The sequence below is a fragment of the Antechinus flavipes genome, chromosome 3, assembly GCF_016432865.1.
Source record: "Antechinus flavipes isolate AdamAnt ecotype Samford, QLD, Australia chromosome 3, AdamAnt_v2, whole genome shotgun sequence".
In the NCBI taxonomy this organism is placed as follows: domain Eukaryota; kingdom Metazoa; phylum Chordata; class Mammalia; order Dasyuromorphia; family Dasyuridae; genus Antechinus; species Antechinus flavipes.
In genome coordinates this window covers 266338119-266363960 of record NC_067400.1, presented here as the reverse complement: position 1 = coordinate 266363960, position 25842 = coordinate 266338119, and the positions used below count along the sequence as shown (strand labels likewise).

Here is a 25842-nt window from a genome sequence, read left to right as displayed (position 1 = left end):
TTTCAAATGCTGGGCTTGTTGAGACCCATCAGTTAGTTCAAGATTAGAATGAAATAAAGAAGCTTATCACTTACTTAATAGTTTGAAAAAAAAGTTCACTTAACTTTTTGGGGGGAGAGAGAGGGAAAAATCACTCAGCAAAAATGTACCATTGATTCCACTGGGCATCCTTGCCTCAGGGTGGATCATACTGATGTACAAATCAGAAGCTTGAGGAAGGAGTGGTGACCTCTCAAGTCTTGTCTTTTTTTGTTCTTAGGCACTCACAAAGCTGTAGTAATGGCCTTATACATTTCCCCTAGCTCTGGGAAAGCTCGGCTTCTTTACAACTTTTCATGTTTTTGTCATTTTTTCCCACTGAGGCATTGCCCAGGGTCACGCAGCTAATAAGTATAGAATGTCTGAGGTTAAATTGAACTCAGGTTCTCCACTGCACCATGTAACTGTTCTCATCTTATAATCTTAACAGAAAATCATAATCATGTTTTCAATGAATATTCCTGGGCCAACAAAGTGAAAGCTTTTAAAACTATACTTCCAATATTATTTCAGTAGTAGTAGTAGTAGTAGTAGTAGTAGTAGTAGTAGTAGAAGAAGAAGAAGAAGCTAATAACTGCTAAAACTGGTATAGCACTTACTGTGTCAGGCACTGTGCAAAGCCCTTTATAAGTATGTTCTCACTAATTTTCACAACAACCTCCTAAGAGGTAAGAGCTATTATATTTTCATTTTATAGATGAGGAAACTGAAGCAAACAGATTAAATGACTTGCCATGGAGTCCTATGGCTAAAATGTCTGAACTCAGGTTTTTCTAACTCTAGATCCAACAGTCTATTCATTATTCCACCTATTTTACTTTTGCATTTGCAAAGTGGCAATAAATTGTACCAATTATAGGCTTAATTTAGTTTAATTTTAACTAACATTTGGTGTGTGGGGAAACAATGAATAAAACACATCTGAGGAGAGCCACTAAAATCCATTTCAAAATCAGATAAAAATAGAAAAATATTTTTCTTTTTCTCTAGTTTCTTCTTTCTTTAATCATAGCCCTATTAGTAACTTTTGTGATCTTGAATAAGTTCGTTCTCTCTAGTCCTCTTTTTTCCTTTTCTGTAAATTAGGAAGATTGGATTAAGTGGTCTCAAAGCCCTTCTAGCATTAAAGTTTCATGTCTATCATATCTTTAAATTCTGCATGACCTTTTCTGGACCATTATGACTTTTAATCTTTTGTCCATATTTAGAGCTCATCTTTCCTTTTATGTCTCTCTCTTTCTCTCCCTTCCTTTCCACATTAAAGACACAGAGGTGATTTGAATTTCCTGTCTTCTATCTCTGGAAGCAGCTCACATTACCCCTAAAGACTTGTGCTCTATCCTTTAGGCATCTTTCCTCTCCTCTGGGGAAACTAAACTAAACTAGTACTTCTTTAACTGTCCTGGGAATGACTCACTTGGGATTTGTTCTCCTGACCTACTTAACATGGAGTAACCTCTGATCTACAGACACCACTGAGAAATTCTTCCAACTTGGATTTCATAATCTCTGTCATTGCTTAAAGATAAATGGAAACAATATTTTTTCCCATAAAGGAATATTCAGCTTAAATTTTGGCATATATCCTGCTTCTTACAAAGTAGCATAAGTAAGCTCTTCTAAGCCTTCTTTCCTTCTGGCATGAGAGATCCCAAAGAAGACTCTTTATGTTTCTATCTTCTTCTTCTTTTTAATCTCACTATGAAAAGAGAGAAAAATAAAACAATTTGTGCTTTCCTTAAGGACTTTATTAGGTTCTTAGTCAACTCAAGTCAAAGTTTTTATTGTTAAAACCAAGCATAGTGATAAATGTCACTATGACATTTATAACATATATATGGGGGGGGGAGAGGGGGAGAACACACAAAAAAACCACCCTGTCCTCAAAAAGTTTGCAGTCTAAAACAACTATATAAAAAGAAGATTCATGTAGAACAAACAGTGGAGATAGACTCAGAAGGAAGACATTAGTGTTAGAAGAGAACCATTAAAAACTTTTTGCAGAAATGGAATTTTATTCTCTTATTTAAAGGAAGCCAGTGAAAAGAAAATTAGGAGAAAGGAGAAAATTCCAGTCAACAGGAAGAACCAGTCAGTGAAAGTATACAAAGCTGGGAGGTGGATTGTGTAAGCCACAGCAAAGAGCTGGGTATAAGGGAACAGGAAAAATAGGAATAAGCCAAGTTATGGAGAGCTTTGATGGCCAGCCAGAGAATTTTATATTTGATTCTGGTGGTAATAAGAAGTGAGTGACACAGTCAGACCTATGCTTTAGGAAGATTACTTCTATTATGAGAAACAAAAAGCACGTGAGGTATGGGGAGAGGAGAGGGAGAAGATTTTGAAGAATCAGAATTATCATTGTCCCACAATAGCAACACTTATTTAACCCTCAGTGGTAGATAGAGAAATATATAAGACACATATACCCTATCCTAGAGGAGCTCTTGCCCTGGTTGGCGAGGAAGGTCATACAGATAAAAGAATGTGACCTCAATCTGTTTGTGCTTGGCAAATGGCATAAATAGACATAGAAAACGCTGAAAAAGTTCTGAGGAGAGAGCTAGCTGTGTTGGGATATATTGGGGTATTTTGAAATCTGTTGAGAATGAAAAGTAGGAGCTGCTCAGTGGTGCAGTAGGTGAAGTTCGTGTGGGACAGCCACCATTAACTCAAAACGATTCAAATGGACATTTCTCAGAGCCAAAGCAGAAAGCAATTTATTCAATCCCTACAGGAAAGGAGCGTCACCTCCAGTAGCATAGTCTGGTAGAGTGAGACACAGGACAAGCAACAGAACCTATTTTATACCCTGACATTGGGCCCAGCTGTCCTTGACTTAGTATCAGGGCTCACAGTATGCCATGGGAATCTACCCTCAGGGTATAAGAACAGAGGAACTATATAAAATTAAACTAGGGTATAAGCAAGGGGTTTTTCCTGAAACTATAGCCCTAAACTGTGGGAGGGGGTCAGTTTTCTGAGAAAACTGCTATACCACTTAATTCCTCCTTTTTTTGTGTCCATTTGAGGATTTTTCACATCAATCCTGATACAGTTCCTCAATCACCTATTTCCATCTTGGTCTCAGGACTTCCCCATCTTTCTGACTTGTGATCTCCCACCTCTGGTTCTCCATTACTTGAATGTTACAGAAGTTACAGAACATGAATCTTCACATCTCTTTACATAGCCAGTCCCTGCTCCCAAGGAGTTTACATTCTTTTGGGAGAAAATAAACTCCACCTTTGATTATTCTTTGATGTCCTTGGGAGTTTCAGTTTTCTAACTTCTAAGTTTCATTTCTCCAGTTTAATTTTCATAACTATGGAAAACAAATGCCCATCCATTTCTCACAAGTTCAAGACTGTCCCTGGAAACTCAATAGTTGTGTGACCCCAAGCAATTCACTTTATCTCTGCCTTAATCTACTGGAGAAAGAAATGGCAAAACATTTTAATATCTTTCCCATGATAATCTAATGGACAGTATTGATTTGCTGTGATCCACAGTGTGACACTTAAACGTGTCTGAATAACAAAATCCACCTTAGTAGGAAGGCAAAAATTTAAAGGGCAGCTATGTGATACATAGAGTGCCAAAGACTCTCTTGTCTTTGAGTTCAAATGTGGCTTCAGACACTTCCTAGTTGTGTGATTCTGGGTAAATCACCTAATCCTGTTTGCTTTAGTTTCCTCATTTGTAAAAATGAGCTGGAGAAGGAAATGGCAAACCCTCTAGTATCTTTGTCAAGAAAATCCCAAATGGGGGTCACAAAGAGTTAGACACGACTGCAATGACTGAACAAGAACTGAATATTTAACATGCAGTGTCATAGGGCTATCCTTCCAGGACATTCAGTCTGCCTGGTAGTGATAATAAATCGATTATATTTCTGTTGGAATAACAGGGGAAAACAATATTTATAAACTGTTGAAGGGTAGTGCTATTCTGCTTTTTAAAAAATAATGTTGTTAGTAACTTTTCTTATGCCTCTGTTTCTTTATATATGAAATAAGAAAAGATTAGATTGGATGATCTCTAATGTTATTTCCAGCAGTGCTGGTTCTTTTCTAACAAGAACAGTTTTTAATAAAATTTACCAATAATATCAGGATGGTAACAAATGAACGTTATTATGTTATGGGATTTTCTTGGCAAAGAGATAAAGTGGTTTGCCATTTCCTTCTCCAGAACATTTTACAGATGAGGAAATCCAGGTAGACAAGGTTATGCAACTGACCAGGGTCATACAACTTGTAAGTGTTGAAGGTCAAATTTGAGCTCAGGTTTTCCTAAACTCTACTACTTTCATTGCTATATTCACTGGGCTACCTAGCTACCCCATAGTGAACGTTCTATTATATTTTGAGCTCACTGGAAATGTGGACTTAGAGCTGGAAATAGGACATTGTGATTTCCCCAAGATCTTACAAACCATATATGGCAACTAGGATTTGAACTCAAGTTTTTGATACCAAAACAAACATTTTTTTCATTTCACAATTCAGACTTGCTCTCCATGAATGAACTGCTTTCTGAGTGTAATGAGCTTCCTTTTATTGGAGTTATATTAATGGAGAGAAGATAACAATGTTGGGTAGATCTTAAAGGAGGGGGTCTGGAAGACTGAGGAATAATTTTTTTAATCATTGATTCAATTAGCAGCTAACAATTTTATGGAAATTGTATTTTCCATTTTTATTTGGGCTTGAATAAAATGAGACTTTTAGGTCCTAGATTTTGTTAATTTGCATGTCTTTAGTATCACTGGAGCACAAATATTTATGAGAAAGTGGATTCTAGAGTAATTATGCATTTTTAATTTATCGTTAAACTATTGCTCATTTGAGGCCATATCAAAATTTTAAACCTGGATGTCTCATTCTATATTTCCTATACTATAATGAACTTTTAAAACCCACAAGTCCTAGAAAGTGATTATCTTGTAATGTAGTACCTAATTTTATTTGGCAGTTCCCTGGTTTATAACTCATGTGAAGGCTAGTGACAATTTACATTTATAGGCAATTAATTATTTCATTTTATTTGCTCCATTAAAGCCCTTCCCTTTCTTGATTTATTGTGGTGTCATATTCAAATATGCTTTTGTAGTTAGAATGATGTCAGAAATTCATCGTGAACTCTTATCTCCAGAATTTTAAAATTGTAATACAATCTAGTTCATGTTGACAACTGCCATCATTTTTTCCTTAGCAGGATTTTCCTTTAGAAAAATTGCCTGCCTTCTTTAATGACAGGCAATTTTTTAAAGCTGCTGTGCTTCCTGGGGTGTGTGTGTGTGGTTACCTATAAGTATTCACATGTAAAATTAATTCCATATACATTTTGGCTATTGAAGACAAAAACATTTCCCATTTAATTCAGGACAATAGAAATGAAAGAGAACCTTCTTTTTGTTCAGTTATTTTATGAGACTTTTCATGACCCAAATGGAGTTTTCTTGTTAAAGATATAGGAGTGGTTTGTCATTCCTTTTTCTGCTCATTTTACAAATGAGGAAACTGGTAAATGGGGTAAGTGGCTTAGTCAGGGTTACATAGGTACTAAGTGTCTGAGGTCACATTTGAACTCAAGAGGATGAGTCTTACTGACTCCAGACCCAGTGGTCTTAGCCACTGCCCCACCATGTAGGGATATGCAAAATATATTTCCATGTTAGTCATGTTGTAAAAGAAAACATAGGGTCTAAATACTTTTATCCACTGGACCATCTAGTTGTCCCCAATTATCTTATTATTAGTGAACTAATTTAGACTCAAGTGATGTTTCAGAATTCTGTTATTTTGTTGCACATTGGTGGGCCCAATTTCAAATTTCTTTTCTGTAAAATAGCAGTGTGGAATACAGGTGATATGGCAGAATAACTCCAGTAAATCTTTTCCATTGTTAGATGTATGAACTTGTGTTTCTCTGTAGTTGAATAGAAACTACAAAGGCTTGAGATCTCTTGTTATAAATTTTGAGAAGATAAGGGTTGATACTGAGTTGTTACCATTATCTTAGCCACAGAAGCACGAATGTGTCACCACAATAAATTCAGAAAGGGCAAAGCTGTAACACAGATAATAAGTAAAATGAAATAATTAATCACCTATATAAGTTGTAACTACCCTTCAGGTGAGTTTAAAAACTAGGGAAGTGCATAAATTAAAATGTAAAAACATCAGCAAAAATGAATGTTTTAATATGTAAAATAAAATAAAATGCAAATTATATATGAACCTGTAGACTTATTTCTTTGCTTCCATACTATATACAGTGTGGGTGTTTTTCCCCTCTCTGTATAATTTGAATTCAAATAAGGCAGTTCTAACATTGCCCTGTTTGTATTCTCTTGTTTTTTGGTTTTTTCCCCCTAGGGATACATTTCCTAGATAATATCCCTTATGCCTTTTTGTCACTGTCGTTGAATGACTTATTCCTAAATTAGAAATGTGATTTATACTTTATGAAAAATATATGATAAAAAATAATAATAGCTTATGTGGTGTGTTATGGCTTAAAAAAAGCAAAAGTATATTGTAACTTTTAAAAATATCCTGAATATTTTTATTCTGCTTCATAAGTGAGGAAGTTGAGACTTTAATGAGATTATGTGGTGTCTTGACTAACAAATAGCAGAGCCTAAAATTGAATCCTGATTTTTATGTTTTTAATCCAATGTTCTTTCTAGTATACAAATAGGGAAATATGTACTTTGTTTTGGTTAAATTACATTGCGTACATGTAGCTTGTTGAAGGCTATCCGTTCCCATTCCAAGGAAAATAAGAATGTTGAACAGCACAATGGTCATTAAGTATCTACCACTTTCCAGGCATTGTGCTAAGTGCTGGGGATACTAAGAAAAGTAAAAGATAGTATCTGTCCTAGAGGAGCTCACAGTATCTGGGGGAAGCAAACATACATATTACTACCTACAGGCAAGCTACTATATACAGAATAAATTAGGGATAATCTGCAGAAAGAAAGCACTAGAATTAAGAGGGATTGGGAAAGACTTCCTAAAAAAAGGGTAGGATTTCTACTGGAGCTGGAAGGAATTTTGGGAAGCCTGATAATGAACCATGATTCTGATAGAACATGATGATAATAGCTCAGAATGTAGAATGAGATACATTTTGGATATAACCAATGCAGAAATTAGTTTTGCTCTATTATCAGTGATTGATTTCGTTTGACATTCTGTATTTGTTTATAAAATTTTTTTTCTTTTTAATTTTTTTCAATTGGTGGAAGGGAAAGCAGAAAAGTGCTCATTAATTGGAAACTGGAAAGTGGAAAAAAGTTATATTGGAAAGGTAGACTTATTAATAAGTAATGAACTATATTTTTACTATATTATTTGGGGTCTAAACTCAATAAGATAATTTTGCTTTTTAAATGGAATAATTGGCCTTTTTAGTCATTTGCCCAGTCAATTGCAGAGAAGGAATAAGAAGGGACTAAATCTATGAATTCATTAGTATGGAGAAATGGAGAAATGGAGTTTTTATCAATGCACATTGTTACCTTCCGTGCAATATGCAGTCTTAGAAAGTCAACCAGAGAGTGTTTCTGACCTATCTGGGGTCACCCAAGCAGTATGTGTCCAAGGTGAGACTGGAATTCTGGTCTTTTTGGTTTCAAGGCAAGCTCTCTTTTCTATACATTACTCTAAACTGCTGCTAATAAAAGAGAAACTCAGATCATTTCTCTTATATTTTAGTCTATGAAGTAAAATGAGGAATCATGAGACTAGAAACTTCTAAATATACAAAACTGTGTTTTTTAGTAAGATACTAAGTTGGAGAAAAGACACAGTAGTGCTCAGGAAAAAAATGAGGAAAAAAATATTGACTTTTCAGACCCTTAGTACTTCCTTTGAGCCTCTTCTATTATATAAATCCATTTCTGGCATGTTATCTAACTTTATTACTGGAAACCCTATTATTATTTTTGTTTTCATTTCATGGAACCTCCTCTCCCCAAGCTCAAGGACATTTTAGATGCTGGTTTATCCAAAATGTCCCTAGGCATCAGTTTCTGTGTTCTAAAGACACAAAGGAAAATAGCCACTTGTCTTTTTTTTTTCAAGACAAAATAACTCTAGGGGGCAATTTTTTAAAAAGAACTTATTTAAAGACTTCTTTAGTGGAATTCAGCCTTTTGAGTGACAATCAAGCTCTATCTCAGAAATCTTTCTAAACTGAAAGCTAAATAACCATGAATCTCTGTCATCTTTTATCAGCATAGAGGATCCTTGCATGTATATTTATGTAGATTTAATTCACTTCAGTAAATATTTATTTTTAAATGTATTTATTTAAAACTTAAATGCAAAATAAGAAAAAAGAAAATAGAAAAAGACAGGAAGAAGTCTACTGTCATGCCCAGCAGAACATAAGGGGGGATTCAAGATATGTAATAGTAAATTTCCATTTTAATAAAGCATATATGATAATAGTGTAATGCTGAAGAAACTGAGCAAGACAGAGATTAGAAACCAATTCAATAGTTTATGAAATGGATAGAGATACTGGGACCAATGGATCCCAGTTGGTCTCAGGGCTGGACAAGACTATCATCTCAAAGAGTCCAGCCCTGAGCATTAGATAGCAAGACTCCTTTATAGGATAACAAGAACAATGACATAATGGGGGAGGTACCTGGGTGGGGATAACCTAATGCGGGGGGAGGCCCCTAGGATGACACAATGGAGGGAGGTTACTGATATTCTAATGACATCTAAAATGGATAAACCTTTATCCTGTCAAACATTAAGAAGGAATGTCTATAACCTAAAGATAGAAAACTTTTATCTCATCAACCATTTAAGAGGGAATGATTATAGCCTGGGGTTTTTGGGGCACAGCAACTGAGGTAGACTTTTATCTCATCAAACATTAAGAGGGAAAGGTTATAACCTGAGACAGAATAACTAAATAGGACAATTGGAAAAACTGGGTCACGTCATTAAAAGGGAATTTTGGCACAACAATAGAAGACATTGCATTCATAATTGTCCTTTTTTTCTTTGCTTCTTTATAGGTTTTCTTTTGTTCTCTGCTGTGCTGTTTAATTCTTTTCCCTGTTTCCTCCCTCCCCTTTCCCAAGTAGGCTACAGTTAAGCCTAGATACACAAACACACACACACACACACACACATACACACACACCCTCCCTTTCCTCTACATACATACACACACATCTAAAAACAATATTAATAAGGCTGACATATGATATAAATTTCTCTTGTGATTGAATTTTAGTTTCACTTTGAGATCAATGATTATTAGCTCATTTTCCTAATTAATTCTGCTCCTAATCATAGTTAATGTTAATGAAAATCTTATTTTCTATCCCTGCTCACTCTTCTATTTTGTTTCTACCTGTTAACTGATCTTGCTATTACATACTCCACCTCTATTCCCACCCTACCCCATAGTTCCCTCCCTTATCTTTTCCCCTACACTTTCGCTCTCATTTTATCCCATTTTCATTTGTGTATACACCTTATCCCACTCCTGTTAATCTACACACCTTTCTATATCCTATTTTGCCCCTTATCTCATTCCCTTGCCCTGAATTTCTTTATAGATTTTGGAGCATGCTATACCCTTCTTTACTATGTATGTAATGTTCCCTCTTTAACCCATTCCTGATAGAGTTGGATTTCAGAACTATTAACCCTCATCCCCCATCTAAATCCTCTGCATTAATTCTTGTTCTCAAACCTCTTTTGTACAGTATAATTGCTGTTTTTACCATTTCCTACACAGTTTTGCTTTTTAAATTCATATCATATTTTGCTTTACCTCAGTCTTTCTTTTGGACTACTCAGTTACGAATGTCTATCTTAGACATATGGTTTACATTATCTCCTTCCTGCAGCTGGGCAGCTTTTTGGAGAGCCTTTGAGTCTGGCCTTGGTCTTAGTGGGGAAAGTGCAGGAGTCTAGGCCAACCACCAGGAAGATCAAAGATCAAATTGAATTTCTCCCCTTGGTTCTGAAAGTTTAAGTTCCTGCCGCTAGTCGTTTGCCTTCTCTCCGAATGTCTCTGAATCTCCTTGGCTGAGGCTCCTGGTTTATATGCTCTACACTAAGTATATACCAATCATTATGTTACTAGGAAACTATTTGTTGTAGGATTAAATCAAAGCTAAACTAGATTTAACCACTGTCTCCTCAATTCCACTTAGTATCTTGTTTCAAGTTCTGGCCCATAACATCTCCTTGTAGAATTAAATCAATCATAGTGAACCATGCTAAATTAGATAACTATTGTCTCTATCAATTCCACTGACTTAGTTTGTAAGAACTCTTTTCAAGTTCAGAGTTTTGGCCCATAACAGTCTTTGATGTTAACTCTTATATGTGAAATTTCTTATTGAATTCAGGATTGTTCAAGACAAAATTCTAAAAATCTGACAATTCAATGAATGCTCCCCCTTTTTTTTCATTCAATATTATACTTAATTTCACTAGATGTAATGTTTTCAGCTGCTACCCTACTTCTTTTGATTGTCTATATATAATATTCCAGGACCTGCTCTCTTCTATTGTAACAGCTGATAGGTCTTTTGCAAAATATTGTAGCTCCAGGATATTTGAATTATTATTATTTGTTATTGTTGTTGTGCTTGTAAAATTTTCTTTAACATTTGAGTGTTTTGAAATTTAGCAATGATGTTCCTGTATGTTTTCTTTGTGGGATCTCTTTGAAGTGATGCTCTATTTCTACTTTTTTCTCTTGTTCTATTACTTCAGAATAATTTTCTTTAATTATTTCTAATATTATTGTATCAAGGTTCTGTTTTTAGTAATAGTTTTCAGAGGGACTAATTATTTTTATGGTTTCTCTTTTTGATCTATTGTTTTTCTTAGGATCAGTAAATCAGAATTAAGCACCTACTTTGCCAGATTTTGTCCCAGTAGTTAAGAGCTGGGAATACAAAAGAAGCAAAAGACAATTCCTTCCCTCAAAAATCTTACACTATAGTGGGGAGTTAATATGAAATGTGTATGTGTGTGTGCATGTGCGCGTTTGTGTGTATATGCGCACATATACATATACAACATGCATAAACACATACATAAATATGTTTGTAGCACTGGAGTTTAAAGGAGTAAAGCTTCCTGCAGTAAATAAGATTTTAAATGGGACTTAAAGGAAGCCAGAGGAGTAAGTAGTGGAGTGAAGGAGGGAAAGCATGTCAGGCAGGAGGGAATAATCAGAGAGAAAGCCAGGATTCAAGAGTTGGAGTGTTGTTCATGGTACATTTAGGAAGTCAGTACCACTGTATTGAATAAGTACATGTTGTTGTAAGAAAAATGTAAAGATCTAAGGGCTATGTTATAAAGGGCTTTGAATGCCAAGCAGGTTATTTTATCTTGCTCTTGGAGGCAATAGGAAAACACTGGAGTTTATTGAATTGGGGGTGATATGCTCGGACTGGGGTTTTGAAAAAAAATCACCTTAGTGGCTGAATGGAGGATGTATTGGGGCAGGCTGACTCAACAGCAGGTTATTGCACTAATCAAGACTTGAGCTGTACAAGAGTGGTGATAGGTCAAGAGAGAAGGTGGCACTTGTTGCAAAGATGAAATCCACAATTTTGTTGGATATGAAGGGTGCTAAGTGCTAATGAGGAATCTAAATGATTTTTGCAATTGTGAGCTTGAGAAACTGGGAGAATAGCATTACTCTCTATAGTAATAGGGAAAGTAGGCAGTGGGGGGTAAGGGAAAAACAGTAAATTCTATTTTAGACATGTTAAATTTAAGATGTCTACTGAACATCCAGTTCTAGAGGCAAAGGTAGATTTGTGATTGATCTAATAATTAAATCCATGTAATTAGAGCTCTAAGTAGTATATAGCAAAACTTCTTAAATTGATTTGCAGTCCCATATGGGTTCCCATAACCTAATGTGGTGGTTATGAAATTATAATTTATTATCATTAATTGTTTGGTTTGTATACCTGTTTTATGTAAAAATTTCTCAGATGGAAAGGAATTGCAAATAGAAAATCTTAAGAAGCCTTGGTATATGGTGGAGGAACTGTGAGGGACACTTATGGTTATGTGATCTGGAGAAGTATCCAGCAAAGTAAGAGAAATGGAGCTATCAGATAAGTAGAAGGAAAACTAGGAGAAAGTTGGATCCTGAAAACCTAAAGAAGAGATTATCAATGAGGAAAGAGTGATAAAGGCAGCCAAAGAAATCCTGGGGATTGAGAGTAATGAAAAGGTCTTTGGATTTAGCAGTTAAGAGATCATTAGTGACTTTGGAAAGAGCAGTTTCCATAGAATGATAAGGTTAGAAGGCAGATTGTATGGAATTTTAAAAAAGAATGGGAGGAGAGAAAGTATTATAGATAATCTTTCAAGAAATTTAGCTATTAAGGACAGGAAGGAAAAATAGAAGAGAAATAAGATAAAAGTTAAATGAGATGGAAGAATAAAGTAAGGATTTTTTTTCAGGCTAGGGAAGATACAGGTATGTTTATAGGCAGTAAGAAAGGAGTTAATAGAGAGACTGAAAATAGGTGATGAATGGAAATGACTGAGGGAGCAATCTGTTGGAGGAGACTGGATAGAATGAACAAATAGAGGGATTAGCTTTGGTAATTATTACTGTGTTCACCCTCAGTCCTCAATGTCCTAGGTCAGAAAAGTTAACCTTTAAAATCACTTAGGCCTTTACTTTTAATTACACTTTTCACCCTGCTCCCACTTAGTTTCAGCTTTTGGTTTACATAGATTTGTTAGATTTTCATATCCATTGTCCCACTTCTAAGTTCCCTCTGCAATTTAAATTGTACTTGGCACAAAGTAAGTAATTTAATAAATAGAGTGCCTACTGTGCACCAGGCACTGTGCTTAGTATAGTGAGTATAAATAAGAAAAAGAGACATTGCCTGCTTTGGGGAAGACCGTACACAAAAAAATTCTGAAAGAAGAGAGAGGCACCAGAAGATACGAAGTTCCTTGGATTCAAACTTGAAAAGAGTTGCTGATGTTGAAAAATGGAGTTAATAAAAAGATTATGAGCCCTTGATAAGGAAAGACTTTGGGAAGAGTTAGTGCTCCACTCTTCAGCCCTCCAATCAGAGAAGAAAGGCAGCTGAAGGTGAATTAAAAAGATCAAAACCTGAGTCAGTCTTGCTGGTGGTGAGATTTCAATTAATCTTATCCTGAGAAAGGTTCTTTGGAATTTAGCCACATAGAGACTTACATGAACTGAATGCTAAGTGAAATGAGCAGAACCAGGAAATCATTATATACTTCAACAACGATACTGTTTGAGGATGTATTCTGATGGAAGTGGATCTCTTTGATAAAGAGAGCTAATTCAGTTTCAATTGGTCAAGGATGGAAAGAAACAGCTACACCCAAAGAAAGAACACTGGGAAATGAATATAAACTGCTTGCATTTCTGTTTTTCTTCTCAGGTTATTTCTACCTTCTGAATCCAATTCTCCCTGTGCAACAAGAGAACTGTTTGGTTCTGCACACATATATTGTATCTAGAATATACTGTAACCTATTCAACATGTAAAGGACTGTTTGCCATCTGGGGGAGAAGGTGGAGGGAGGGAGGGGAAAAATCGGAACAGAAGCGAGTGCAAGGGATAATGCTGTAAAAAATTACCCTGGCATGGGTTCTGTCAATAAAAAGCTATTTAAAAAATAATAATAAAATAATAAAATAAAAAGCTAAAAAAAAAAAAAAAAAGGAATTTAGCCACATAGAGCTGCTTTTGACAGATACAACTATTGGTACAGGCATTGTCATGTCCAATTTCCAGGGCAAATCAAGTCAACACACATATATTAAACATTCCTCCTATATGGTAGGCTCTGGGCTAATCTTCAAGGATATTAAAAAAAAGTCAAAAAACAATGTGGAGTCTACAGCAGCTCACAGTCTAAGGACCCGGAAATTCAGAGAGATTTAAAAATTTGCCTTTTGTCAGTTTGTAAATGGTTGTGTTAGGATTTGAACCAAAATCTTTTTATTCTGTACTTCCAGTGTTATTTCCACCATTCCATTCTACCCAGCTTCCTAAATAAACAAAATTTGGAATTGTGATTTTTCTTCTTCCTTTTTTTTTTTAGTAAGAAAGAGTGCGACATTGTATTTGAATCTTTATCTTCACAGGGCAAATAAATTCTGTCTATATGTGATCATGGAATTCTTAGCTGCCAAACAAAACAGAAATACCCTATAATGAAACTGAGAGTGTGTCTCAAAGGAAGCAGACCAGAGCTTGGCAGATTTTAAAAGAGGAGCTCAGATTATATTCAGGGTCAGAAAAAGGTAACTTTTGAGAAAGCCCATTCCATAAAGTTTCTGTATATTTGAGAACTGGAGAGGAAAGCAAATATTTAAAACTTTCTTCTTAGAGACACCTATGTGGCATAATGGATAGAACAGCCTGGGGTCAAAAAGACCTTAATTTAAATCTGGCTTTAAAGACTTAGTAGTTGTATGATTATAATCAAGTCGTTTAACCTATGTCCATTTCAATATCTTCAACTAGAACATGGTGATATAACAGCACCTACTTCACAGGATCTTTTTTTGTAAAGCTTTTTATTTTAAAAACATATGCATAGTTTGTTTTCAACAAGTACCTTTCAATTTTTTCTCCCCTCCCTTAAATCTTCTTTCACTAAAATACAAGTAATCCAATATATGTTAAAAATGCAGTTCTCCTATACAAATTTCCATAATTATGTTGTACAAGAAAAATCAGATCAAAAAGAAAAAAAAAAAGAGAAAGAAAACACAATGCAAACAAACCATAACAGAAAAAGTGAAAATACTATGTTGTGATCCACACACAGTCTCCACAGTCTTCTCTCACAGGATTTTTGTAAAGATTAAAAGAGTTAATATTTGTAGAGTACTTAGCAAAATACTTGGCACATAATAGATGCTTAATAAATGCTGGTATTCTTCCCTTCTTGTTCTGTTTTGGCAAATAAACAAAAAAAAAATAAATCTTGTTAAATGATTACCTCACATATAACCAGATTTAGCCAACTAACTTATTCCTCATTCTTAATTATAAATTAATTTATATCCAAGACTATTTAGCTAGTAATTTCCTGATTCTCTCAGATGTTTTTTCTATTGTAGATATAATCTCTAATATTCAGTAATTTTCTTTCTCATGGTACAGTGCTTGAAAAAAATAAGGAATAAATGTTCCCTGCCTCACTCCTGGTATTATGTTTTAGTTTTATTGATGTTCGCTCACACTGAATCCATTAAAGATATCTTGTAATAAAGAAAATGACTTAACAAAACCAGTAAAAACATTAATTATACCTGATAGTATCCTCCAATATGTAAACCTCCCTGCATTCTTTCTGAGAGTTCAGAGAGGTCTTTAGTTGTCATTTCTTTGGAACAGAAATTGGTTATTACAATAAGTAGAGTTAAGCCTTAAATGGACTGTGTGAAATAGGTGCAAAGGATTCCAGTTCTCAAATACAAATTCCAGCAAATACATAAGATAATGATTAGAAAACCTAAAGAGAAATTATAATTTAAAAAATGAAAAAAAGGTATAGTTGTAGCTAAGCAAGACTCAAGCTTTCCAGCTTACACTGAGATGTCCCTACATTCTGCAAGAGCAGAGGGAAACTTACCAAATTCTAATCAATGAGCACCATATTTAAGAGCAAAAATGGAAAATTCTAAACAGAAAAAAAATTGGAAAAATTTTGCAAGAAATCATTTTAATAGTTTTTTCCCTCTTCATCAAAATCACTCACTATACTTGGACATTAATATTATATCTATGATAGAGAGATATTTCCTGAGGCTCAGGAAGGCTCAACTTCCTCAACTCAAATCCAGCCTCAAACACTTACTAGTTATGTGATCCTGGGTAAGTCACTTAACCCTGTTTGCCTCAGTTTCTTCATCTATAAAATGAGCTGGAGAACAGAATGGCAAACTTCTCCAGTATCTTTAAGAAAACCCCAAATGGGGTGAAAGAGTTGGACATGACTGAGATGATAACAAAACTATATGATAGATATGTCTATACATACCTATATGCATGTATATATGTACTACTATGTGCCAGGCACATATTAACAACTAACTTTTTTGCTGAGGCAATTGGAGTTAAGTGACTTGCCCAGGGTTACACAGCTAGGAAGTATTAAGTGTCTGAGGTCAGATTTGAACTCAGGGCCTCCTGACTTCAGGGCTGGTGCTCTATCCACTGGACCACCTAGTTGCCCCCATATTAACAACTATTATCTGCTTTAACCCTTACAATAAACCTGGGAGGTAGTTGTTTACATAATCCCTATTTTATAGAGGAGAAAATTGAAAGTGTCCAAGTCTGCATTTGAATTTGGGCCTTCTTGACCTTAACTCAGAGCACTATCCACTTGGCCACCTAGTGCACCTCCTTACTATTACTTTTTATGAAGTACAACATAGCCAAATGTAAATTATAGTAGAGAACAATTTATGTGAAGTAACGTAACAGGAGAAAAATGCCCGAGTTGCTAAATTGGTTATATGAAAGTTATATTAAAGATCTGCTCAAAATAAAAATTTTGATATTTTTAAATTTTATTTTATTTTCATTTTTAAATTTTATTTTCATTTTTAAGATTCTTAAACACTTCAGGGAAAATCTTAGAATAATTTAAACCAGTGGCTTTAAACGTAGTTTAAATGTGTACACATTTTGTCACACCATCAACAGTCTCAGTAATGTCACAAGTAAAAAGTCCAGTACATTCAGATAAAGCATCCTTGAAAGCAGAGGAGAGGAATTCTTGGTTCTCTAGAAAAGTTACAAATGGAGTGTATCTGGCTAATTGTACATAATGTGACCAGATCATTATAAAAGTATTTTTCTTAGTAGAAACTCTACTTAAAATGTCTGAAGATCAATTTTTCCATTTGTAAAATGAGGATAATATAGTACTTCCTTCTGTAAGTAATTACTTATAGAATTTATGTAGGAATTAGATGACATGGCATATGTAAAGTACTTTGTAAATACTGAATCACTCTGAACATTTCAGTAATATTATTATTATAAAGAAGGCTTCAAATAGCTATTGCAGAAACTTTTAAGGTTTTGTTTGGTTGCGCTTTCATTCCAAACTCTGCTGAGAACAAATTATTGAAATAGCAAATCACTGAACCAAAAAAGCTATAGAATGAGACTGATGAAACACAAGTGAAGACTTTGTTAAGTTAGAAATAATCTTTGATTAAGAGTAATAAACCTCTTTTTTTTTAAACCACTTTATTGGGAAGGGTCAAAAGGGTTAATTGTAGATTGCTAACTGCTAATGTTTATTTTGCTATCTTAAAATAATATTTACAAATAGGAAATCATTAACAAACACAAGCATTTCTATATATAAAGTCCAGAAAAAGGAGATTATATATATATATATATGCACACATACTCACACAGACACACACGTATATGAAATGTGACATGGTAAGATCAGTTGCCACAGAGATTTTTTTCCTTTTTACCTATTTCTCTTTAACTCCATTAACTTTTTGTACATTATTTTAATCACTTGTGTCTTCATCCTTTCTTTTATCAAGAACTTTTCTCCTATTCGTGGAATATCTCCTTCCCTGCTGCCCAAATTTATTTTATAAGATGCTAATATAAGCCTATTTTTTCCCACATTACTATTTTTTTATTTGCCCAATTCTTGTTAAATAGCAAATACAGGTAATAGTTGGTGTCCTCAGGTTATTGGAACCTATGCAACTTATAGTTAGTTTTTTTTTTTCTGGATCTTGTATACTCAGTACATTCAATTGATCAACCTTGATAAACTCTTTTTTTTAAACTAGTTCTAAATTTTTAATATATAGTATAGTACTACTAGGCCTTCTTCCTTAAAACTTTTTTCTCCTTGAAATTGACTGTTCCTCCAAGTAAATTTTGTTATAATTTGTCTAGTTAAATAAAGCCATGATTTCTCTTCCAAAATTTCATTCTTTATTGCTATAAAAAAGAGTTCTGTAATTATATTCTTAAAATTCTCATTTCTATTTTCCCTATTGATTTGATTAGCTTCCTTTAACTACTTAATTGGCATGTCATTTGGGAAAAAGTTAAATTAGATAGACAGGTAGATAGAATTATTTCATTATCTGTGGTATATTTAAGCCAAAGATTCTCAATCTGGGATCCATGGAGTCTCCATGTGCATAGATTTCAGCAGAATATATTAATTTCAATGGGAAAATATTTCTTTTTCTTTATTTTTTTAACTAACTTAAAACTGAAAACATTTCTTTCATTTTTGGATTTTTGAAAAAATATTCTGAGAGATTTAAAGATTTCACAAGATGGCCAAAGAATCATGATTACCCCACCCCCCCAAAAAAAATTTTAAAAACTCATTAAGTATAATATAGTTTTCCTGTTAATCTCATTTAGCCATGTCTGTTTTTAGTGTTGCCTTATTTGATTTCATGATTCTCCCCCACCCCCTACTATTTTGAGTTCACCTGAGGCATCCAGGTGAATCTTTATATTTCTCAAATGTTTCTTGTAAAAAGCATATTGTTGGATGGTGTTTTTTAATCCATTCTGCTATGCTCTTCTGTTTTAAGGGTGAATTCATCCCATTCATATTCATAATTATACTTGTTAAGTCTTCATTTCCCTTTGTCATATCCAAATACTTTTTTTCACCCCCTCCCACCTTTGCCTTCTCATCTGCCTTAACAAATGATAGAGTGGTAAAAGAGAAGGAATATCATTGACTTTCATAATCTATAACCAAAATAGTTTAATCCTACTTCTTTGCCCTTTCCCTCTTCAATTAATTTATTGTCTGATTACTAGTTCTTATACTTTATTTTTTCTTTTTTGATGCCCCTTTCTGATCCATTCTCAGAAGGTAAAGTTTTACTTCTATTTGCTTTCTTTCTCTTATTTCCTTCTTAAACCACCATCCTCTCTCTCCCTGTCTCCAGCTGTTTTCCTGATTAATTGGATTTATTTGTACACCACACTCTTTGTGTTTGTGTGTTTAAACCTTCTTTTCCTGGTTCAGATAAGAGTGTTTATGTCCCTTTTCCCTTCACCATATTTATACATTATTCTTTCCTTAATCCACAATGGGGAAGGGAGGAGAGAGAGAGAAAAATTTCTCCTACTTCATTTCTCCCCTAGTCTTTCTTTTCCCCCTCTCTTTTTTCTTTTCTTAAAAAAATATATAGTGTAGAGTAAATCCATCTCCAGCCCCTTCATTTCTTTTACTTTGATCTCTATGATCCTAGAAAATAATGAAATTCTGAGGAGATACTTGGCTCTATTCCTTTTGTAGCTTGGATACTGCTGCTGCCATAGGATGAATTGGGTGCTTAAGAGTAGATTCTGTACTGGAATTCCTAGTTTATGAGTATCTCTAGGTGGCCCAAAGTTATTGGCCTTGGTCTTTCTCTGTCTCCTTTTCCTTCCATCAATCAGTAGTTGATTCTTTCTCCCTGCTATGTATAGCCCTGTCAGGTTTCATTATTTATCATGTCACAGTATATAGCTTTGGCTCAGGCTAACCTAGTTTTAGAGTTCCATGAGTTGGCTTTAGGCTTTTTTATGGATCCTTGTTACACAAGCTGACTGAGAACTATTGCTTTAATGTCATTGTAGCCTGATCCTAATTGTTCTAGGTCAAGATTGAACAGAATGAGATTAAGAACACTCATCAACTGGCAAAAGTGGAGTAGGAAGAGTGGGAATTACTAGGAAAAGATAGTAGGATAAGTCAGCATGAATATAGACTTGAATTGATTAATCTTGGCTTCTTTTCATCCGTGTATGGAGGAGATAGAGAAAAATTAAAATAGATACATTGGGGAGAAAATGAAGAAAGTAAAACAAGTATCTAAAAATAATAACAATGTAACAGCCCACTGAATGACACAATATTTAGGAGAATGAATACCAGAAGTCCCAGTGTTTATCTCTCCCCTTTGGAGGGATCAAATTTAAGATCATCATAGTCTTTTTTATAGATGGTTATTCATTTTGCTCATTACACATAGGGTTCTTCTATAGTAAGGGTTCTCCTTCCTCCCAATTACATACCCAAACATCTTTTAAGATCATTTTTTTAAAACGTTTCTGTTCCAAATTCTCTCCCCTCTCTGAGATAGTAAGCAATTTGGTATAAATCATACATGTGCAGTCATGCAAACTATTTCTGTATTAGTCATTTTGTGAAAAAAAAACACAGACCAAAAAACCCACAAAAAAATAACAAAATGAAAAATAGCATTCAGACTAAGTGTTCTTTCTCTGGAGGGAGATAATGTTTTTCATCTTGAATCCTTTGGATCATTGCATTGCTGAGAATAACTGTCATTCATGTTTCATCATTGTGTAATATTGCTATTACTATGTAGTTTTCTCCTGGTTTTGCTTACTTCACTTTATATCAGTTCATGTAAGTCTTTCCAGATTTTTCTGAAATCATCCTGCTTATTATTTCTTGTAGTACAATAGTAATCAACAAGAATTGTATCACAACTGTTCATCCTGTTAATTTCTGATTGTTTGCCACTACAAAAAGAACTGCTATTTTTTTTTTTTTGCACAGACCCTTTTCCCTTTTTCTTTCTTTCCTTTTATGTAGATATAGATATGTTTATCTACCCATCCTTCCATCCATCCTTCTATCCGTCCATCTATATCTAATATATCCCTCTATATCTAATCTATCTCTTAGGAATACAGAGCTGATAGTAGTTTTGTAGTATGCAGTTTTTGCAGTAGTATGCCTTTGGGCATGTTTTAAATTGTTCTCCAGAACCGTTGAATCAGTTTACACCTCTACAGGTACTGTATTAGTATCTCAGTTTTCCTACATCCTCTCCAACATTTATCATTTTTCTTTTCTGTCATATTAGCCAATCTGATAGACATGAGGTGATACCTGAAATTGTAATTTAGAGCATTTTTTTTCATATGACCAGCGATAGCTTTGATTTCTTTGAAAACTGCAACCATTTATCAATTGGAGAATGACTTATATCTTATAAATTTGATTCAGTTCTCTATTTGAGAAATGAGGCCTTTATCAGAGGCACTTGCTAAACATTATTTCTCAACTTTCTGCTTTCCTTCTAATCTTAGTTAGCAAGAGTTCTAAAACCCGAGGGCTTTGAACTTGTTTTTTGTCTTTATATTTGATTTCATTTTTCATAGTCTTATGTATTTTTCTTATGCATTTAATATCATTGTTCTGTAAAAGATTCCATAGGATTCACCAGGCTGCTAAAGGGAGGTTATGATGTTAAAAAAAAAAAAGGCTAAGAAACTCCTCTACTAAGATATCTTTTTAAGAGAGTGCTTGTGATGAAATTATCTTTTAGCTTGAGATATTTGAAAAATGTATTTAACGTAGCGCTATCAGAAATTTGGAATAGAAATTTCCTGTGATCAGCTGTGACTATGGTAAAATCACTTATTCTCTGAGTCTGTGTCTTCATTTGCAAAGCAGAGGTAACATCTACCACCTCTGTGTCACATGCACTTTCTGAGCATCACATCAGATTTGTGAAAAGCTTTGCAAAAATTATATAAATGTCAGTTATTATTATAATGAGTTATCTGAGTATTCAGTCCAGAATATGAAGGAAGCTCTTGGCTTATGTTGTAGACCAGCAAAATTCACTCTTTCAGATGACTGTATTCACTGTACAACAGCTCTTGACAACTTAGGAAATAGGAATAGGAAACCAGGGATGCAATGAGCCACAGACAAGGAAGAGAGTAGTCAGATTCTCCTATTTAAAAATTTGGAACCTTTAAAAGTAAGAACCTTTGATGCTACATCTTGAAAAACCAGTCAAAATTTGCCATGGTAGTTGGGGTTAGAAAATAGGGGTTTTCATTCTAATTACGTTTCATAAATTTTCTGCTCTAGTAGTAAAGCAGAAATCAAAAGATTTCTGAGGAGAAATTAACTAGAATTTAAGTATTCCAAGCTGTTTCTTTTTTCTAAAATTATATTCTGGTAATTATGGAGATGATTAGTTTAGGATCCTGTTATATCTATGATCAAGTTTCATGGACACATTCGAGTTCAAAATTATGTACCATGAACTTCATTTTCAAATTCTTAGTTAATGCTATTATATGGAACAAATGCCCCTTTACACTGTTCATTACTTTTTATTTATTCTTGACTACTATACAAATCATCAAATATAACTGTATAAACTATACAAAAGCAGTGATTTACAGAGTAATTGTACCATGAACAGAAATTAGAAAATCAGGAGGATAGGAGGCAAAGATGTTGAATTTGACAACTTGGTTCATAAGAAGTAGATATTTTTTCACTCCCTCCCCAATAGCATTTTATTTTTCCAGTTACATGGAAAGATGGTTTTCAACATTCATTTCTGTAATATTTTGAGTTCCATACTTTTCTTTCTCCTTTCCCTCTACCCAAGATAGCAAACAATTTATTATACATGTGTAATCATTTTAAACATATTTCCATATTTGTCATGTTGTGAAAGAAAAATCTGAACAGAAGGGAAAAAACTATGAAAAAGAAAAAGCAAACAACAACAAAAAAGTGAAAATACTATGCTTCAATCTATAGTCAGGCTTCATAGTTCTCTCTTTATGTATGGCATTTTCCATCCCAAGTCTATTGGAATTGTCTTGAATCACTATGTTGTTAAGATAAAATCTATCATAGTTGGTGATCATACAATCTTGTTACTATGTAGTGTTCTTCTGGTTCTGCTTATTACTTCACTCAGCATCAGATCATGTTAAGTCTTTCCAGGCTTGTCTGAAATCAGCCTGCTCATCATTTCTTAGAGAATAATAACATTTCATTGTGTTCATATAGTATAACTTATTCAGTTATTCCCTAATTGATGGGCATCCACTCATTTTCCAATTCCTTGTCACCACAAAAATATCTGCTACAACCATTTTTGTACATATGGGTTCTTTTCCCGTAAGAGGTAGATATTTCCAGTACTTGGGAGAAAGGAAAGAGCAGGGTATATAAACTGGGAAATTATCTATCTGCATGATACCTCTCATCCTTCTTGGATCTAATCTGATGCTACTGTTGATTCTACTTTTGTAACATAATTCAAATATTTCATCTGCTTTCTTCTGATACTGCTACCGACCACACGGTCTAGGGCCTCATGATATCCCTTCTGGATTTTTTTGAGTAGTCTTCTGAGTTCTCCCTACCTCGGTCTTTCCTCAGCTACCTCAAGATGATTTTCCTAAAGCGGAATTGCCCAAATCACAAAATGAGAGGGCACATGAAATGAACGAAGGGGAAAAATAGAGGAGAATATAAATTATATCCTAATCAAATCAAAAACTAAAAACAAAGAGAAAATAACTTATGTAGTTGTTCAGGAAGAAATTAATGGTAGAATGAGTATGGGAGGAACTGAAAAAAAGGTGTTTTTTTTTTTTTTTGGTAGACCTAATTCTTCACTATCACTTCTACTTTACTTTACTTCTATTTTCACCTGTCTCCTTGTGCACGTTTAGAAGAAATTTTTTAAAATGGGCTCTCAGTTATTTTGATGGTTTTCTTTGCTTACTCAGTTTATTTGCTCCTCTTGTATTCTGTTGTCTAGTGGATGTGAGATACAAATAATTCCTTTCTTTCCAGCAATGTTTCAAATAGCTCTTTTTATTGAACATCCATTTATTTTCATTTATAGTTAGATTTAGATTTGTGGAATGGGTCACCTTGAATTACATCTTGCTCATTGGAATCTATAACTCAATTTCCTCCTCTAACTTCAATGAGAGAGTACAGAATAGTCTTGTCTGTTTCAAAATTCCCTTCCTTTATATTTAAAGGTCTTTTCCCTGGCTACTTGCAGAATTTATTGTTTGCCAGTATAATTGTAAATTTAACCTTTCTTGCAGTTTGCAGAATGGGATTTTTTTTCCCTAGATACGATTTATAGATTCTTTTTTTTGTCTTCCACATTTAGAAATTCTGGACAGTTTTCTTGTATTATATTTGGATTGTAGTATTCAGGTTTTTTAATTATTCTTCTGGAAGACCTGTAATTCTTAAATTATGTACACACAACCTTTCTTGAGATCACTTTGTTTTGCTTGAATGAATATTGTATTTTTTTTTTAATTGCTGCTTGTCTACTTTGTCTTTTACTTTCATTTATTTTTGTTCCCAATTAGTTATCCTTTCTGTTGTTACTTTTATGAGACTTGCTTCCATGGATTCACATTTTTCTATTATGCCAGTTATTTCTGCTGTGTGAACCATAAATTCTGATTTCTCAGTTTTTATTTTTATTTATTTATTTATTATGATTTTTTTTTTAATTTGCTGAGGCAATTGGGGTTAAGTGACCTGCCCAGGGTCACACAGCTAGGAAGTGTTAAGTGTCTGAGACTAGATTTGAACTCAGGTCCTCCTGACTTCAAGGCTGGTGCTCTATCCACTGTACTATTTAGCTGCCCCAGTTTTTATTTTTTAAATCATTCAAAAATATTCTGCTCTTGGGGGTTCCATCTTTTTTTCTTTTTTTTTTTTTTAACTTTTTATTGACAGCATCTTTTTTGCAAAATCCACAGTCTTTCTCATCAAATGTTGATTCATTTCTTTAGATTTTGCAGATTCAGAGATCCCTGGTCTCTTTTTCTTAATCTGGACCTCATTTCCTTTCCCATTATAATGCTAATAGTTTTTAATTGAGTTTTGTACCTGAAGTATTTGATAGTTTTCTTTATTTTTCCCTTTACTCCCTTTATCACAGTCTTTCCTTTGAGGATATTTTCCCCGTGGCTAAATTTCAAAGTGTCAGCTTCTTTTCCTGCTGGCTAATTCATGCTTAACTACTCTAGATTTCTGCTCCAAATGATTCCTGGAGGCAGATTTCTTGGAAAACCACAGAGTACCACATATATTTGCTGCTCCAGTTTCTTCTTTTCCACAGTTTTCTCTATGGATCTCTGTGGAATCTGCATCATTGAGTGGTACTATATTTTACTATTGTCACAAGCCAAGCAAATTCTTCTGTTTGGAACTTAATGGCTCAAAGTAGAGATAGAGATTGGCATATAGAGTTTTGTTACAGATGTATGAACCAAATTTTGTAGCCTTGACCAGATGGAGGGAGGTGGTGAGAGAGAGAGAGAGAGAGAGAGAGAAAGAGAGAGAGAGAGAGAGAGAGAGAGAGAGAGAGTGAGTGTGCTCGAGCGCTTTTTATGAGTTGATAAGGTTAGAGATTAGCCTTTTCTGCTCTTAGTTTTGCTTTGTTTGGGTTCTTGGTGTCTTTATACATGGAAATAGCTAAAAATTGTTTTATGTCTGTTGCATGATTTCTCTTTTGTACAGGTTTGAGAAGTTGTGTACTTTCAGAAAAAGTACCAATTTGCCTAAAATTGGTACTTTCAGAAAAAGTACCAATTTGCCTAAAATTTATGTATTTTCATTGGTTTTCTCCTTGTTTCTGCTTCCTGGATTACTTGAGTATCAAGTAACTCTTACCTTCTGCAAGAAGCCTTTTTTGTCCTTCTCAATGCTACACTCTTCCCTCTGAGGTTACCTACAATGAGCCCCATTTGTGTTTTGTTTGTACATACTTTTTTTTTTTTTTAAACATGTTGTCTCCCTCAGGAAGACCTAAATCCAAGTCCTGCCTTAGACAAGAGCAAGTCATCTAATCATTTTGGTTTAGTTGGCAACTGCTATTGGCAATTGCAAGCTCTTTACAAGGTTATTATCAGGATCAAATGATAAT

At 34.2% G+C, this 25842-nt stretch overlaps 1 protein-coding gene across 1 annotated transcript in view; it reads left to right on the top strand.

The window, feature by feature from the left end:
- The window catches only part of PRRG1 (proline rich and Gla domain 1), a 126139-nt gene that overhangs the window by 59148 nt on the left and 41149 nt on the right, over positions 1-25842 (top strand). The window lies entirely within an intron of this gene.